The sequence below is a fragment of the Symphalangus syndactylus genome, chromosome 5 (assembly GCF_028878055.3).
Source record: "Symphalangus syndactylus isolate Jambi chromosome 5, NHGRI_mSymSyn1-v2.1_pri, whole genome shotgun sequence".
Classification (NCBI taxonomy): Eukaryota; Metazoa; Chordata; class Mammalia; order Primates; family Hylobatidae; genus Symphalangus; species Symphalangus syndactylus.
The window spans coordinates 21990374-22007311 of NC_072427.2; the positions used below are offsets into that span (position 1 = coordinate 21990374).

At 43.6% G+C, this 16938-nt stretch overlaps 1 long non-coding RNA gene across 3 annotated transcripts in view; it reads right to left on the reverse strand.

The window, feature by feature from the left end:
* Positions 1-16938, reverse strand: part of LOC129482137 (uncharacterized) — a 35159-nt gene that overhangs the window by 4478 nt on the left and 13743 nt on the right. The window contains exons 3-4 of one of the 3 annotated variants that reach the window (XR_010120656.1): positions 16350-16601; positions 7587-8428 (exon numbers count right to left, since the gene is read on the reverse strand). The exons of 1 other annotated variant lie outside the window; for it this stretch is intronic. This is a non-coding gene — a long non-coding RNA (uncharacterized lncRNA). Of the gene's footprint in view, positions 1-7586; positions 8429-16349; positions 16627-16938 lie in introns of those variants that run through there. One more of the 3 variants, XR_008657617.2, reaches the window with a different exon arrangement.

Consider the following 16938-nt stretch of genomic DNA (forward strand, 5'->3'; position numbering starts at 1 on the left):
GGAGGCTGCAGTGAGCCAAGAGCACGCCACTGCAGCCCAGCCCCCATCCCCCACCAAAAAATGGTATAATGGACATTGAGTATGATACAGTGTAGAGATTCTGGATTCTTTCAGCTTCCCCTAAAGAATGTTTATTTTTGTACTAGCAGGCGTCAAACTTGTGGAATCCTAATTTAACTCTTTTTTATGATGATTCTATTAAAAGTTTTACCCCCATTATTATGATGAATTCCTTCATCCTGGGATATAGTCTTTTAAGGTGTGACTTCTATGGGATTTCAGTAGACAGTCCAAGGCATTTACCAAGCCCCTTTAAACTTCTGAAAATTGAACCACAAATTCTGCCCCCCTTGGAGTATGCAGCAACTGAAACACCTGCCCTGTTCCTTCTGCCTTTCAACTACTGCTTTCTACTGAGCTCCTTGGAGTTTCACTTCATGGATGTGTAGTAAGGGGTTATCCAAGAATTTGAAGACATTTCATGCATAGATTTTGGGAATCTTGTCTCTGAAGATTCCTCCTTTCAGAGATATCCTCCATCAATTTGCAGTTGCTCTAGAAACCCTGAACTTTCTCCACCAATATCTTTGTTTTGTTTTTTTTTTTGAGATGGAGTCTCGCTGTGTCGCCCAGGCTGGAGTGCAGTGGCACGGTCTTGGCTCACTGCAAGCTCCGCCTCCCAGGTTCACGCCATTCTCCTGCCTCAGCCTCCCAAGCAGCTGGGACTACAGGTGCCCGCCTCCACGCCTGGCTAATTTTTTGTATTTTTAGTGGAAATGGAGTTTCACCGTGTTAGCCAGGATAGTCTCCATCTCCTGACCTCGTGATCCACCCGCCTCAGACTCCCAAAGTGCTGGGATTACAGGTGTGAGCCACCGCGCCCAGCCACATATATATATATATATATATATATATATATATATATATATATATAATTTTTTTTTTTTTTTTTTTTTTTTTAACGGAGTCTCACTCTGTCGCCAGGCTGGAGTGCAGTGGCGTGATCTTGGCTCACTGCAACCTCCACCTCCCGGGTTCAAGCGATTCTCTTGCCTCAGCCTCCCGAGTAGCTGGGACTACAGGCATGTGCCACCACGCCCAGCTAATTTTTGTATTTTTAGTAGAGACGAGATTTCACCATGTTGGCCAGGATAGTCTCAATCTCTTGACCTCGTGATCCACCCACCTCGGACTTCCAAAGTGCTGAGATTACAAGCATAAGCCACTGTGCCTGGCCTCTCCACCAATATCTTAAGCTGAGAAGTCTATAGCTTTGTGCATGAGTTCTAGCATCTCACAGTGTGTAGACTGGGGTGTCCCTAAGAAGAAAACTTTGGCCGGGCATGGTGGCTCATACCTGTAATCCCACCACTTTAGGAGGCCGAGGTGGGTGGATCATGAGGTCAGGAGATCCAGACCATCCTGGCTAACACGGTGAAACCCCGTCTCTACTAAAAATACAAAAAATTACCTGGGTGTGGTGGCATGCACCTGTAGTCCCAGCTACTCAGGAGGCTGAGGCAGGAGAATCGCTTGAACCCAGGAGGCAGAGCTTAAAGTGAGCCGAGATTGTGCCACAGCACTCCAGCCTGGGCGACAGAGTGAGACTCCGTCTCAATTTAAAAAAAAAAAAAAAAAAACGAAAAGAAGAAGAAGAAAACAGAAAACTTTGGAAACATGGATCTCATTCAGTGCACCTCTCTTTTTTCTGGGGTCAAATCTCCAGGTTCTATGGGCTCTTGAATTCTCTCTAGTTCCTCCATGTCATTTTTTAAATTTTATTTTTTAATTGACATTCAGTAAATGTCAGTTACTGAATTGTACATTTCTATGAATTTTAACATATGTATAGATGCATCACAAGATACAGAATAGTTCTACCATCCCCCAAAACTAACTCTTTTCAACATCTTATACCTAGTATGGTCCACATGTCTCAATTAGTGAACCAATGTTAATACATTATTATTAACTAAGGTCCATACATTATTCAGCTTCCCTTAAGTTTTTGGCTATAGTCTTTTGCTTGTTCCAGGATTCCATCCCAGCACCATATTACATTTAGTCATCATGTCTCTTTGGGTTCCTCTTGTCACCATGGTTTTAATTTGCATTTCCCTAATAAATGTTAAACATATTTTATGTGCTTATCTGCCATCTATATAATCTCTTTGGTGAAGTATCTGTTCAAATCTTTTGCTATTTGTATTGAAATATAGTTTACATGCCATAAAATTCATCATTTTATTTATTTATTTATTTAATTTTTTTTTTGAGACAGAATCTGTGTCTGTAGCCCAGGCTGGAGTGCAGTGGCACAATCTTGGCTCACTGCAACATCTGCCTCCCAGATTCAAGTGATTCTCTTGCCTCAGCCTCCCGAGTAGCTGGGACTACAGGCATGCACCACCACCGGCTAATTTTTGTATTTTTAGTAGACAGGGTTTCACCATGTTGATCAGGCTGGTCTCAAACTCCTGACTTCAAGTGATCCACTCACCTTGGCCTCCCAAAGTGCTGGGATTACAGGTGTAATCCCAGCCACCGCACCTGGCCAAATTCACCATTTTAAAATGTACAATTCATTTGGAGTTTTAAAAAGTATGTTTACAAGGTTATATAACCATCACTACTATCTTTTTTTTTTCGAGAAAGAGTCTCGCTTTGTCGCCCAGGCTGAAGTGCAGTGGCGCAATCTCAGCTCACTTCAACCTCTGCCTCCTGGGTTCAAGTGATTATCTTGCCTCAGTCTCCCAAGTAGCTGGGATTACAGGTGCGTACCACCACACCCAGCTAATTTTTGTATTTTTAATAGAGACTGAGTTTCACCATGTTGGCCAGGCAGGTCTTGAACTCCTGACCTCAGGTGGTCCACCTATCTTGGCCTCCTAAAGTGCTGGGATTACAGGCATGAGCCACCTCACCCGGCCCCATCACTACTATCTAATTCCAGAACATTTTCATCACCCTCCAAAAATATCTCATATTCATTAGGCAGTCACTCCCCTATTCTCTCCTTCCCTAATAACCACAAATCTGCTTTTTGTCTCTATGAATTTATCTATTATGGACACTTTGTATAAATGGAATTGCATAATGTGTGGCCTTTTGTGACTGGCTTCTTTCATTGAGCATGTTTTCAAGATTCATCCATGTTGTACCATGTACCAGTACTTCATTCTTTTTTTTTCTTTTTTGAGATAGGGTCTTGCTGTTGCCCAGGCTGGAGTGCAGTGGCGTGATCACATCTCACTGCAGCCTTGACATCCCAGGTTCACACAATCCTCCCACCTCAGCCTCCCAAGTAGCTAGGATCACAGGCACATGCCACTATACCCAGCTATTTTTTTTTTTTTTAATAGAGAGAGGGTCTCACTATGTTACCCAGGCTGGTGTCAAACTCCTGGCTCAAACAGTCCTCTCACCTAACCCTCCCAAAATACTGGGATTACAGGAATGAACCACTGCACCTTGCCTTCATTCCTTTTAATGAACATATAATATTCCATTTTATGTATATACATTTTGTTTATCCATTCATCAGTTGATAGGCATTTGGATTGTTTCCACTGTTTGAATATTATAAATAATGGTACTATGACCATTCATGTACAAGTTTTTGTTTGAACATATGTTTTCAATTCTCTTGAGTATACACCTAAGAGTGCAGTTGCTGGGTCATATGAAAATTCTGCTTAACTTTTTAAAGAAACAGCCAACTGCGGCCGGGTGTGGTGGCGGGCACCTGTAGTCCCAGCTACTCGGGAGGCTGAGGCAGGAGAATGGCGTTAACCCAGGAGGCGGAGCTTGCAGTGAGCCGATATTGCGCCACTGCACTCCAGCCTGGGTGACAGAGCGAGACTCCGTCTCAAAAAAAAGAAACACCCAACTGCTTGCCAAAGCAGCTGTATCATTTTACATTTCCTTTCAGTTTCTCTACATCCTCACCAATTCTTGCTTTTATGTGTATTTTTTATTATGGCCATTCTAGCAACTGTGAAGTAATATTTCATTGTGGTTTGGGTTTGCATTTCCCTGATGAGTAATGATGTTGAGTATCTTTTCATATGCCTATTGGCCATTTGTAGAGCTTTCTTTTTTTTTTTTAGACGGAGTCTCACTCTGTCTCCCAGGCTGGAGTGCAGTAGCGCAATCTCGGCTCACTGCAACCTCCACTTCCTGGTTCAAGTGATTCTCATGCCTCAGCCTCCTGAGTAGCTGGGACTATGGCCACCACGCCCGACTAATTTTTGTACTTTTAATAGAGATGGGGTTTCACCATGTTGGCCAGGCTGGTCTCGAACTCCTGACCTCAAGTGATTCACCTGCCTTGGCCTCCCAAAATGCTGGGATTACAGGGGTGAGCCACCATGCCCCACCAATGCTTTGCTTTTGATGTTATATTTGAGAAACTTGCCTACTTTAAAGTCACAAAGATGTATACCTACGTTTTCTTCTAAGAGTTTCTAATTTTAGTTCTTACTTTTAGGCCTTTGATCTATTTTGAGTTAATTTTTTATGTGGTGTGAGGTAGGCATCCAACTTCATTCTTTTGCATGTGGATATCCAGTTGTCCCAGCATCATTTATAGAAATGGTCTTTTCCCCCACTGAATTATCTTGGGATTGTTGTTAAAAATAGATTGGCCACAGAAAAAAAAGAAAACCAAAATTTGTTGTCATCTCTTAAAGAATTAAGAATTATGCATAAAAACCTTACATCAATGAAAACAATGAATACATTTACAGTGTAAATGCAAACTTCTTCCAGCTCAAGGCAAGTAACAGCCTACCGGTGTCCTGGCAGGAAAACATCAGGAAAGAAAGGTAACTGGGTCCTAAGGTTTGGACTTCTCCAACCCTGACAGGCCGGCAACACAGATCGGCAAGAAAGAAATGACAACTGGTGGAGGAGCTCCTGCCAGTCTCTAGACAAATTCTAGAACACTGAGCTCCGACACATTAGTACCCTGCACAGATGGAGAGACTGCAGGTCAGGCAGAATTACCAAGCCACGGACTTCTCTTCCACAAGCATGTTCTCACCTCTGCTATGAAGTGACTGAGCCACATGTACTAAGGGTTTAAATCAAAGATAAGTACAAGGTATTAAATACCAAGGGAACAGTTAACTTCAATACAAGGTCAAAATCAGCAACAAATCCTAAATCCAGTGCTGACATCAGATACAAGCTTCAAGGACAAATTTCTTTTCTTTTCTTTTCATTTTTTTTTTTTTGAGACGGAGTTTCACTCTTGTTGCCCAGGCTAGAGTGCAATGGCGCGATCTCAGCTCACCGCAACCTCCACCTCCCAGGTTTAAGCGATTTTCCTGCCTCAGCCTCCCGAGTAGCTGGGATTACAGGCATGTGCCACCACGCTTGGCTAATTTTGTATTTTTAGTAGAGACGGGGTTTCTCCATGTTGGTCAGGCTGGTCTCAAACTCCGGACCTCAGGTGATCCGTCCACCTGGGCCTCCAAAAGTGCTGGGATTACAGACATGAGCCACCGCACCCAGCCTGACAAATTTCTTTTCAAAGGCTTATTCCAGTTTCTTAAGGCTAGCATGAGATGTATACATTTTCCAGGGACAAATTTATACTTCTGAATTGACTCAGGCAGCACAGGCTACATATCTCGTCACAGTCCATTTAGAAGCATTTGTGGTGAACAGTGGAGGGGCCTGACTGGTAGCACTCCCGCTTGCTGATCCACATTGGCTGGAAAGTGGACAGTGAGGCCAGGATGGAGCTGCTGATCCACATGGAATACTTGTGCTCGGAGACAGCCACAATCTTGATCTTCATGGTTCTGGGTGCCAGGGCAGTGATCTCCTTCTACATCCTGTGTGTGATGCTCGGGTGCATGGCAGTGCTGCCAGAAAGCACCACATTGTCGTACAGGTCCTTGCAGATAATCCACATCACACTTCGTGATGGAGTTCAAGGTGGTCTCCTGGATGCAGCAAGATTCCATGCCCAGGAAGGAGGACTGGGACAGCGCCTCTGGACACCAGAACCACTCATTGCTGATGGTGACCACCGGGCTATGGGACAGCTCGTAGCTCTTCTCCAGGGAGGAAGAGGACACGGCAGTGGCCATCTCCTACTGCAAGTCCAAGGCAACATAGCACAGCGTTTCCTGGATGTCACGCACAATACCCCACTTCACTGTGGTGATGAAGCTGTAGCAGGCCCCACGAGGATCTTCACCAGGTAGTCGGCCAGGTCCTGGCCAGCCAGGGCCAAACACAGGATGACTAGGGGAGGGCGGCTGTATCCCTGGAGATGGGCAAGTGTGGGTGACCCCATCGCTTGAGTCCCCCATGGTGCCAATGGCGCTGACAGAGGCATGCAGGGACAGGGTGACCTGAAAGGGCCTGTACCTGACTGGGGTATTGAAGGCCCCAAATGTGATCTGAATCATCTTCTCTCTGTTGGCCTTGGGGTTCGGGGGCCTCGGTCAGCAGCACCAGGTGCTGCTCAGGGGCCACGTGCAGCCTGTTGTGGAAGGTATGGTGCCAGATCTTCCCCATGTGGTCCCAGTTGGTGAGGAGGCCTGCTCCATGGGGTGCTTCAGAGTCAGGATGCTGCTTGCTCTGGGCCTCATTGCCCACATAGGAGACCTAGCCCCTGCCCACCATCATGCCCTGGTGCCAGGGGTGCCTGACAATGAAGAGGAACGTGATTTGAGGGCATTGTCCCCAGCAAAGGCAGACTTGCACATGGCAAAGCTATTGTCAACAATGAGCAAGGTGATTTCTGCTTCCATTGTGATCTGTCAGGGGAATGATGGGACAATGTCAAGTGTGGTCTGGCAGCAGCCAGGGAGACATTTAAATAATTTTTATCTAAAATTGTAATACATTATTCTATTTTGGTAAACAAAACAGTTAAATAACATTGTGAGTTTTAATACACTTTTCAGTTTTTCTATATTTTTCAACCACTTTAGTGTTCTGAAAAAAGTAACCATTTAAGAATATATTACAAAGTGTATGGGGCACACATTTTTTTTATTTGCCTCAGGAGCCAGTATGTTGAGACATGGCATTGTTGATTCAGCTGTGTGGGGCTTAACTATTGGAAAAGAGATTTTTATTTTTACTCTACGAGTTCGAGTGTAGTGTGGAAAATCATCTGCTAAAAGTATCCCCATTTTACAGCTGAAGACCCTATTAAGAAAGGCTAAGCAACTGCCCAAGGTCCCTAGCTCTGCTAGGTAGTTACCCTAGAGCTTGTGTTATTGGCCTCCATTCATGGTATTTATAGACTTGATTAGCTAATAATCAGGTATTATTTCTTGTATGTGGCTTTGTGTCTATTGATTGCATCCATTATATGTTAATATTTCATTCTTACAGAACATTTAATAAGGCTGAAATCTGAGTGGAAGGGACTTTATATACCATGGAGATAACTTAATCCATCCTGCAGTTCCCTAAGGAGCCAATAAAGATGTCTAAGCCATAGAAGTTGTGTAATTAGATAGATAGATAGATAGATAGATAGATAGATAGAGATATTTTTTTTTTTGAGATGGAGTCTCAACTCTTGTCGCCCAGGCTGGAGTGCAATGGCATGATCTCAGCTCACTGCAACCTCCGGCTCCTAGGTTCAAGCGATCCTCCTGCCTCAGCCTCCCGAGTAGCTGGGATTACAGGCACCCACCATCATGGTCAGCTAATTTTTTTGTATTTTTGTAGAGACCATGTTGGCCAGGCTGGTCTCGAACTCCTAACCTCAGGTGATCCGCCCACCTCGGCCTCCCAAAGTGCTGGGATTACAGGCGTCAGCCACTGCGCCTGGCCTAGATATGTTTGAAAGAATAACGAGGGGCCAGTATAAAAGATACTGGAAACAGAGAAAGCAAGTTTTTTAGGGTTGCTGGATGAGGGCAAATGCATAATTAAATGACGAATGTGTTCATTAAGGCAGTGGTGGGAAGAACAAAAAGAAGAGGACATAAGAGTGATTGAGGTGATTGACAAAAGAAGGGACATAAAAGAGTGATTGACACTTGAGTATCCTTTGAGTTAGGTTGTTCCTAGCCATCCTTTCCAATCTCCCTTCCTAACTTAAGTAGGTTAAGGATTAAGGTTTCTCCCACTCTAGTTCTTGATTCACGTTCACTGGTAAATAACACCACTTTAGACTCTTTCAAAGTGCTATAATATTGATTTATTTGATCCTCTCAAAAGAAGAGTACAGACAACCATTTTAGAATGACTGTTAAGGGTCTTAACTTTAAGGTTCAAAGGGCACACAACTCAGCTGTTCTGCAGTTGAACCCTGTGGGTAACAACACAGAGGCACTTCAGTCTGTTTGGCTGATGGGGCTGTGGAGAGAGCAGGACACACGTCTTCATGAAGTTTCAGTCCTGACAGGTTCTCATAAAGCCTCATTTCTTACCTCTCTTTAGGACCATTCTGAAAGAATACATGTAGAGGTCTTCAAATAAGGAAGGTCATCACCACTATCTTTGTTGCCATTATCACATCAATCTTCCCCAATAGTAACACAGGACTTTTCTTATAGCATCCAGACAAAACTGTGGTTTTTCACTTACTGATGCTTCCTAGAGCCTAGGAAAAGCATAGAGGACCTACCTGTCTATCCCTCTGTTCTTGACTGTTGATTCCATAGTTGATTCCTGCCTCCAGGGGAATGCTACAGATGCCTCCCTTCCCAACCAAGCAACAGGGACTAAGCAATTAAGAACAAATTTTCCTCTAAAGTTGTGTCGTATCACAGATTATTACCATCATCTGGCCTCTTCAAAAGAGAATGCATTTTCTTCTGTATGTAACCATGAATGTATATATGTCCAAATGGATTGGTTCATCTGTGTTGAACTTGGGAGAACCTTTAGTGATCTTCTATGGAATTCCCACATGTGCTTTTATTTGTGGGTTTGAGGTCCCAACGGGAAAAATAGAGAACTGATCACTATCCTGGATCTTCTCACACAAGTATGGGAACATCTGAACACTCACATTTAGAATGTTTGGGGATTTGAGTGGAAAAGGTATTGTTACTGGATAGAGTTGTTGAGGTTCTTGGTGTGTTGAACAAAGAATTGGACAAGGCCGGGCACAGTGACTCACACCTGTAATCCCAGCACTTTGGGAGGCCGAGGTGGGTGGATCATCTGAGGTCAGGAGTTTCAGACCAGCCTGGCCAACATGGCAAAACCCCATCTCTGCTAAAAATACAAAAATTAGCCAGGCGTGGCGGTGTGCGCCTGTAATCCCAGCTACCCAGGAGGCTGAGGCAGGAGAATCGCTGGAACCTGGGGGGGCAGAGGCTGCAGTGAGCCAAGATCGTGCCACTGCACTCCAGCCTGGGTGACAGAGCAAGACTCTGTCTCAAAAATAAAAAATTAAAAAAAATAATTGAACAAAGTAACAAAAGAATGGAGCACAGGAAGAGTAAAAGCACAGGTTTATTAAAGACAATTCGCAGAGTGGGAGTGGGCTCATGCAAGCGGCTCAAGAGCCTCCTCAATTAGGGTTTTTATTAAGCTAAAGGAACCTAGCAACACCCCTTGGTGCCCTGTAGAAGCCTCCAATTGGCTACACCGTGAAGGATTGGCTGAAACGGAGACCCGACCAGCAGTCAATCAGGGGCTGAAGTGGCTTGTTATCATGGGAGTAAGGATGTGGCCTATATGCTGCACCTGCTGCTCTCCTGCCAAATGATAACAACCCTATGTTTAGAAACAGCTGGCCGGGTGCGCTGGCTCACACCTGTAATCCCAACACTTTGGGAGGCCAAGGCAGGTGGATCATGAGGTCAAGAGTTCGAGACCAATCTGGCCAACATAGTGAAAGCCTGTCACTACTAAAAATACAAAAATTAGCCGGGTGTGGTGACGGGTACTTGTAAAGCTACTCAGGAGGCTGAGGCAGGAGAACTGTTTGAACCTGGGAGGTGTCGGCCACCGTGCCCGGCCAGGAACTTGATAGATTCTAACATGCAAATAAAAGAGCAAAGGGCCAAGAGTGGCCAAGACACTCTTGAAGAGTAAGGTGGGAGGATTTATTCTATCAACTATCTAGTCTTATTGAAACAGCCTCATTGTCTGGAATAACACCCAAGGTTCGTTGTCCCACTGCCACAGAGAACAAGAACAAGGACACACAAAGAATGAGGTTAAGAGTGGAAGTTTAATAGGCGAAAGAAAGAGAAGAGCTCTCTGCTACAGAGAGGGGTCCTGGAAAAATAGGTTCCAGTTCTGTGGTGAAATGCAGGGGGTTTTATAGATGAGCTGGTGAACAGGCGGTGTCTGATTTATGTAGGGTGCAAAAAACTGGTTATACCAGGTGTGCCATTTGCATAGGGCATGAATTTCTGGTAGCCCCCACCCTAATCTTCTATTATGCTGGCTGGTTCTCTGCCTGAGCTGTGCCATGTTGCCCATTTATCTATTACTGTACACATGGTAACAAAAAAAGGGAAGATGGAACCTCCATGGTGGACATGCCTGGCCCCCAGGTAGCCCTTTTCTATTGGCACAGCTGCCAGCATTCCCCATGCAAGCCTCTAGCTTCCTTAGTTATGTTTGCAGCTTGATTTGTCAGGCTGCTCTTTGTTAGGAAAAAAATGATTCTTGGCCGGGCGCAGTGGCTCATGCCTGTAATCCCAGCACTTTGGGAGGCCAAGGCAGGCGGATCACAAGGTCAGGAGATTGAGACCATCCTGGCTAACAAGGAGAAACCCCGTCTCTACTAAAAATACAAAAATTAGCCAGGCATGGTGGCAGGAGCCTGTAGTCCCAGCTACTTGGGAGGCTGAGGCAGGAGAATGGTGTGAACCCGGGAGGCGGAGCTTGCAGTGAGCCAAGACCGCGCCACTGCACTCCAGCCTGGGCAACAGAGCAAGACTCCGTCTCAAAAAAAAAAAAAAAAATTCTTGGACTACTTTTTGTTAGACGGGAAAGCTCTGCTGAAGACTGTTGACCTCACTATCTGCCTAAGTAATTTCTTTCTACCTCCTGTATCATTATGACAAAGCTATAGTAATTACGATACTCTGGTATTGGTTGAAAATTAAACAAAATGATCGATAGAACAAATTAGAGGTCCTAGAAACAGACCCACACATATGCACGCTTGATATGACAGAGGGGGCATTGGAGATCGGGGGGAAAGGAATAGTCATTTAATGACTAGATCTGGGACTACTGATTATCAAATCAAAGTGAAAAATAAAACTGGGTCCCTATCTCACACCACATAAACGTCCCTATCTCACATCACACAAAATTATATAGATAATTAAAACTAAATTTAAAAAAAATCTCCTAGAGAAGTTTTTTTTTTTTTTGGATTAGAGGTGTCTGCCACCACGCCCGGCTAATTTTTGTATGTTTAGTACAGACGGGGTTTCACCATCTTGGCCAGGCTGGTCTTGAACTCCTGACCTTAAGTGATCCACCTACTTTGGCCTCCCAAAGTGCTGGGATTACAGGTGTGAGCCACTGCACCTGGCCTAACTTTTGTATGTGGACTATCATGTTCTTATAAAACTATGCTTTCCTTGGTGTTTTTATTAACCTCTTTATTTGAGAAAATGAAACATACACTGTTACGTTTTTTGGTGATGATCATCTAGCTTCTTAATCTTAACTATTTGTTAACTGGAATCTACTTTTTGTTTCAATGCATTCTGCTGACCCTCTGGAATCCTGCTCAAATGAGGATCCATTATTTCTTAGGCTTTCTGCAAAGATAACATCCTGGAATTTCTTTTCATTGCATTCCTAGGTTGGGTCCTTTTTACTAGCTCACATGTTTCATTCTCTCCAGTGTATATCCTTAAATTTTTTTCAGAAAAATGTAGAAGTGAAATAAATGTGAGTTCTTGCATCTCTGAAATATCTATTTTACTCTTTCATGTATTTGTCTGGTATAGAATTATAGATTCAAACAACTTTCTGTTCCGACTTTGAAGATACTGCTTCAGTATCTTCTTGTATACCTTTTTGCTGATGACAAAACAGATGCCATTTCAATTCTCATTCTTGTTTAGGTAACCTCTGTTTTCCTTCTCTGGAAACTTTTAGGCTCTTCCTTTAATCTTTATTATTCCAAAATCTTGAAGGATTTGTCATAGGCATTTGAACCAGAGCAACTCCATCTTGAATAGGTGCTGAGACCTACTGGGCTGCACTTCCAGGAGGTTAGGCATTCTAAGTCACAGGATGAGACAGGAGGTCAGCAAAGATACTGGTCATAAAGACCTTGCTGATAAAACAGGTTGCAGTAAAGAAGCTGACTGAAACTCACCAAAACCAAGATGGTGACGAGAGTGACCTCTGGTTGTCCTCACGGTTCATTATACACTAATTATAATACATTAACATGCTTGGAGACACTCCCACCAGCACCATGACAGTTTACAAATATCATGCCAATGTCAGGGAGTTACCCTATATGGTCTAAAAGGGGAGGAACGGTTACTTCCGGGAAACTAACTTTCTAAAGTTAGTTTTAGTACTTTCTAAAGTACTAAACTCCTTTCCTGGAAAACTTGTGAATAATCTACCCCTTATTTAGCATATAATGAAGACGTAACTATAAGTATCCTTAGTGGGGCAGCCCAAGCTGCTGCTCTGCCTCTGGAGTAGCCAACTTTTATTCCTTTGCTTCTTAATAAACTCGCTTTCACTTTACTCTATGGACTGGTCCTGAATTCTTTCTTGCACAAGATCCAAGAACCCACTCTTGGGGTCTGGATCGGGACTCCTTTCCGGTAACAGGTTTCTGTGTATGTATGTGTGTGTGTGTTTAAATTTGCGGTGTGTACAGATATGTGTGTGTATATATATGTGTGTGTGTGTGTGTGTGTGTGTGTATTTAAAATTTACTATGCTTGGTACATTTTCAATATAAAGACATGTATCTCCAAGTTACTGGAACTATTTGTTCTCCTATTTTTCTTTGCTTCCACTTTTTTCCTGATTTTTTTTTTCTTAACTTCTATTAGCTAGTTAGTAGATATCCTAGACTAACATAATTTTTTCCAATGATCTTTTGGGGAAGGATGTTTTTGTTTGTTATCCCAACACTATTAAATTTTTATTTTGACAATCGTTTTTAATTTCTAAGAGTTCTCTTATTTGCATTGTTCCTTTTCCATAGCAACCTATTCTTGACTTACGATGCAATATCCTCAAATCTCTTCATAGATACTAATTTTTTTAGTATACATAGATACATAAATTTTTTTCCAAAGTTTTCTCTTTTTCTTGTATAAGTTGTAATCCCTGGGAACAGCTCTCTTTGTTCAGTAAGGCCCTTTTCTTACTTGCTGTTAGTTTTCTTCAAATGTCTAGTAAATCTGGGTTGAACATTTAAGAAGATTTGCATAAAAACAAAGGACTAGGGCCAGGCGCAATGGCTCATGCCCGTAATCTTAACACTTCGAGAGGCCCAGTCAGGAGGATTGCTTGAAGCCAGGAGTTTGAGACCAGCCTGGCCAACATAGTGAGACCTCGTCTCAACAAATAAATTAGCTGGGGCCAGGCGCAGTGGCTCATGCCTGTAATCCCAACACTTTGGGAGGCTGAGGTGGGTGGATGACCTGAGGTCAGGAGTTTGAGACCAGCCTGGCCAACATGGTGAAACGCTGTCTCTACTAAAAATACAAAAATTAGCTGGGTGTGATGGCATGTGCCTGTAATCCCAGCTACTCAGGAGGCTGACACAGGAGAATTGCTTGAACCCGGGAGGCAGAGGTTGCAGTGAGCCGAGATTGTGCCACTGCATTCCAGCCTGGGTGACAGAGGGAGTCTCTGTCTTAAAAAAAAAAAAAACTAGCTGGGCATGGTGGTACGTACCTGTAGTCCCAGCTACTCAGCAGGCTGAGGCAGGAGGATTGCTTGAGCCCAGGAGTTTGAGGCTGCAGTGAGCTATGATCACACTACTGCGTTCTAGCCTGGGTGACAGAATGAAACCCTGTATCTAAAAATAAATAATTAAATGACTAGGTAGCTGCTGGAGTTTCATCTGTTGCTGTGGGTTCAATTTTCATAGCTGACTTCTCTCTGGAATAGGAGGGATAATGTGAACTTTGTATATATATGGTGGATGTGTCAACTAGGAGGCTTCTTTTTAGGGTACACAGGCAGAAGGCAGAAAGGAGGGCCCTTCCAACTGCCAAAATGAGAAGAGCTTACCTACACTAGAAACTGGATTGTTCCCAAGGCAGATCATTTTCTTTAGGGAAGAGTGACTCCTTCAATTTTGGTTTTTAGTTTAGTTTTCCTTTAGTGACTGCTGCAGCTAGCCACTTTCTATATAAGATTGGAGTAGGGAGAGTCACAGCATCAACTGGCACAAAGTGGTTTGATAGACTGTCTTTCAATTACCCCTTTGATATCAGTCCTATTTCCACTCTGCTTCTGCTCTTAGTCTGGAGCCTCTTAAAGGCATTCTTGGGAAAGATTTCACATTTGCTAAATTCTCATTTGCACACGTTCCAGGTGATAGTTTTCTTTAGTCTATCTGCTAATAAGTTCCCACCCCATTGCTACTGTGGGAAAAACAATCAGCCCAGGATCCAGTTAAGAATCCCAGTGCAGGCCGGATGCAGTGGCTTATGCCTGTAATCCCAGCACTTTGGGAGGCCAAGGCGGGCGGATCGCTCGAGGCCAGGAGTTCAAGACCAGCCTGGCCAACATGGCGAAACCCCGTCTCTACTAAAAATACAAAAAATTAGCCAGGGATGATGGTGCATGCCTGTAGTCCCAGACACTCAGGAGGCTGAGGCAGGAGAATCGCTTGAACCCAGGAGGCAGAGGTTGCAGTGAGGTGAGATTGCACCACTGCACTCTAGCCTGGGTGACAAAGAAAGACTCCTGTCTCAAAAAAAAAAAAATACCAATGTAGGCCAGGTGTGGTGGCTCATGCTTGTAATCCCAGTACTTTGAGAGGCTGAGGTAGGAGGACTGCTTGAGCCCAGGAGTTTGAGACCAGCCTTGACAACATAGTGAGACCCACCCCCGCCATCTCCACCAAAAACATAAAAAATAAAATTAGCCTGGTGTGGTGGTGCACATCTGTGGTCCTAGCTGCTCAGGAGGCTGAGGTGGGAGGGTCACTTGAACCAGAGAGGCTGAGGCTGCAGTGTACTATGATCATGCCACTGCACTCCAGCCTGGGTGACAGAGACCCTGTCTCAATACAAAAGAATCCCAGGGCACATCTCAGACAGCAGAGGGATAGGGTACCTCCAGAAATAACTCTGATCAATAGACTTCATAACAGGTTAATTTATATGTTAAAGTTACTGATGGTCTGTGTTAAAAATGATTTAACTCCTTCCCTGTGTTATAAGTAAATGGTCATCTAGTTACCCAAAGTTCCAAGTAGATTTTCCTTCCAGAGGAAAATGAATCCATTAAGATGTTCGAATACTAGGCCGGGCGCAGTGGCTCATGCCTGTAATCCCAGCACTTTGGGAGGCCAAGGCGGGCGGATCACAAGGTCAGGAGATTGAGACCATCCTGGCTAACAGGGTGAAACCCCGTCTCTACTAAAAATACAAAAAAATTAGCCAGGCGTGGTGGCGGGCGCCTGTGGTCCCAGCTACTTGGGAGACTGAGGCAGGAGAATGGCGTGAACCCGGGAGGCAGAGCTTGCAGTGAGCCGAGATCGCACCACCGCACTCCAGCCTGGGCGAAAAAGTGAGACCCTGTCTCAAAAAAAAAAAAAGTTCAAATACTAATATTTGTCAACTAAAAATTAAATTTAAAAAAGATGTTCATAGATTCCAAATCTCCTCTCCCTTCTAGTTATATTTATTGATAACATTTCATTTATATTCTGGAAGTTTCATGCCTTTCTTGTCAAATTGGTTAATTTAAATCAATATATCAAAATAAAATATCTAAATACTACAAATCTTGAGCTTCTTAACCTAAAAATGCTGAAGGCTGGACCTCATCTTTTGGTAGATAAACTACCTGCTCTGTTGGGCACTGCTTTGAGAGGTCTGCCTGGCATTCACTAGCCGCACATGTTATGTCAGAGATATGACATGTGCGCTTATTATGTGCCTGTCAGAGACAGTGGGGTTCTATAGAATACTACATGAATATTACAAGTGAGTAGCAATATTAAAATAAGTTTTAAAAATAATGTTGAATGAATAAACAAGTGAATAAAATTGTTCACATATAAAATGAACAGATGAACCTTAAAGTAGTTGGTGTTAACTTAATGGTGTTGTGGGTAGAAAATTTTATAATACTTTAATTCTGATTTAGTAACAAAGGAGTATTTTTACACAAAAGGAAAACTCTACAAACCAGCAAGTCTTCTTGGAAAGATAAGAAAAACTTACGCCAGGTGCAGTGGCTCACGCCTGTAATCCCAGCACTTTGGGAGGCCAAGATGGGTGGATCACTTGACATCGGGAGTTTGAGACCAGCCTGACCAACATGGAGAAACTCCATCTCTACTAAAAATACAAAATTAGCCGGGTGTGGTGGCGTGCGCCTGTAATCCCAGGACTCAGGAAGACTGAGGCAGGAGAATCGCTTGAACTCGGGAGGCCGAGGTTGCGGTGAGCCGAGATCGTGCCATGCACTCCAGCCTGGGCAACAAGAGCGAAACTCCGTCTCAAAAAAAAAAAAGAAAAAGAAAAGAAAAACTTACATTATAATGATTATAATGAAGATAAAAAATTTCCTCAGAATTCCAATAGAAAAAAATGAATCATTTAGAATTCAACTTTTACTAAATCCATACAGATTCCAGCTTTCTCATCCATTAAGTGAATCCCTACACAGTAAATACCATCTAGAAGGAAAGCCACAGAATACATAGTTCAGGATCAGCCGGGCGCAGTGGCTCACACCTGTAATCCCAGTACTTTGGGAGGCTGAGGCGGGCAGCTCACAAGTTCAGAAGATTGAGGCCATCCTGGCTAA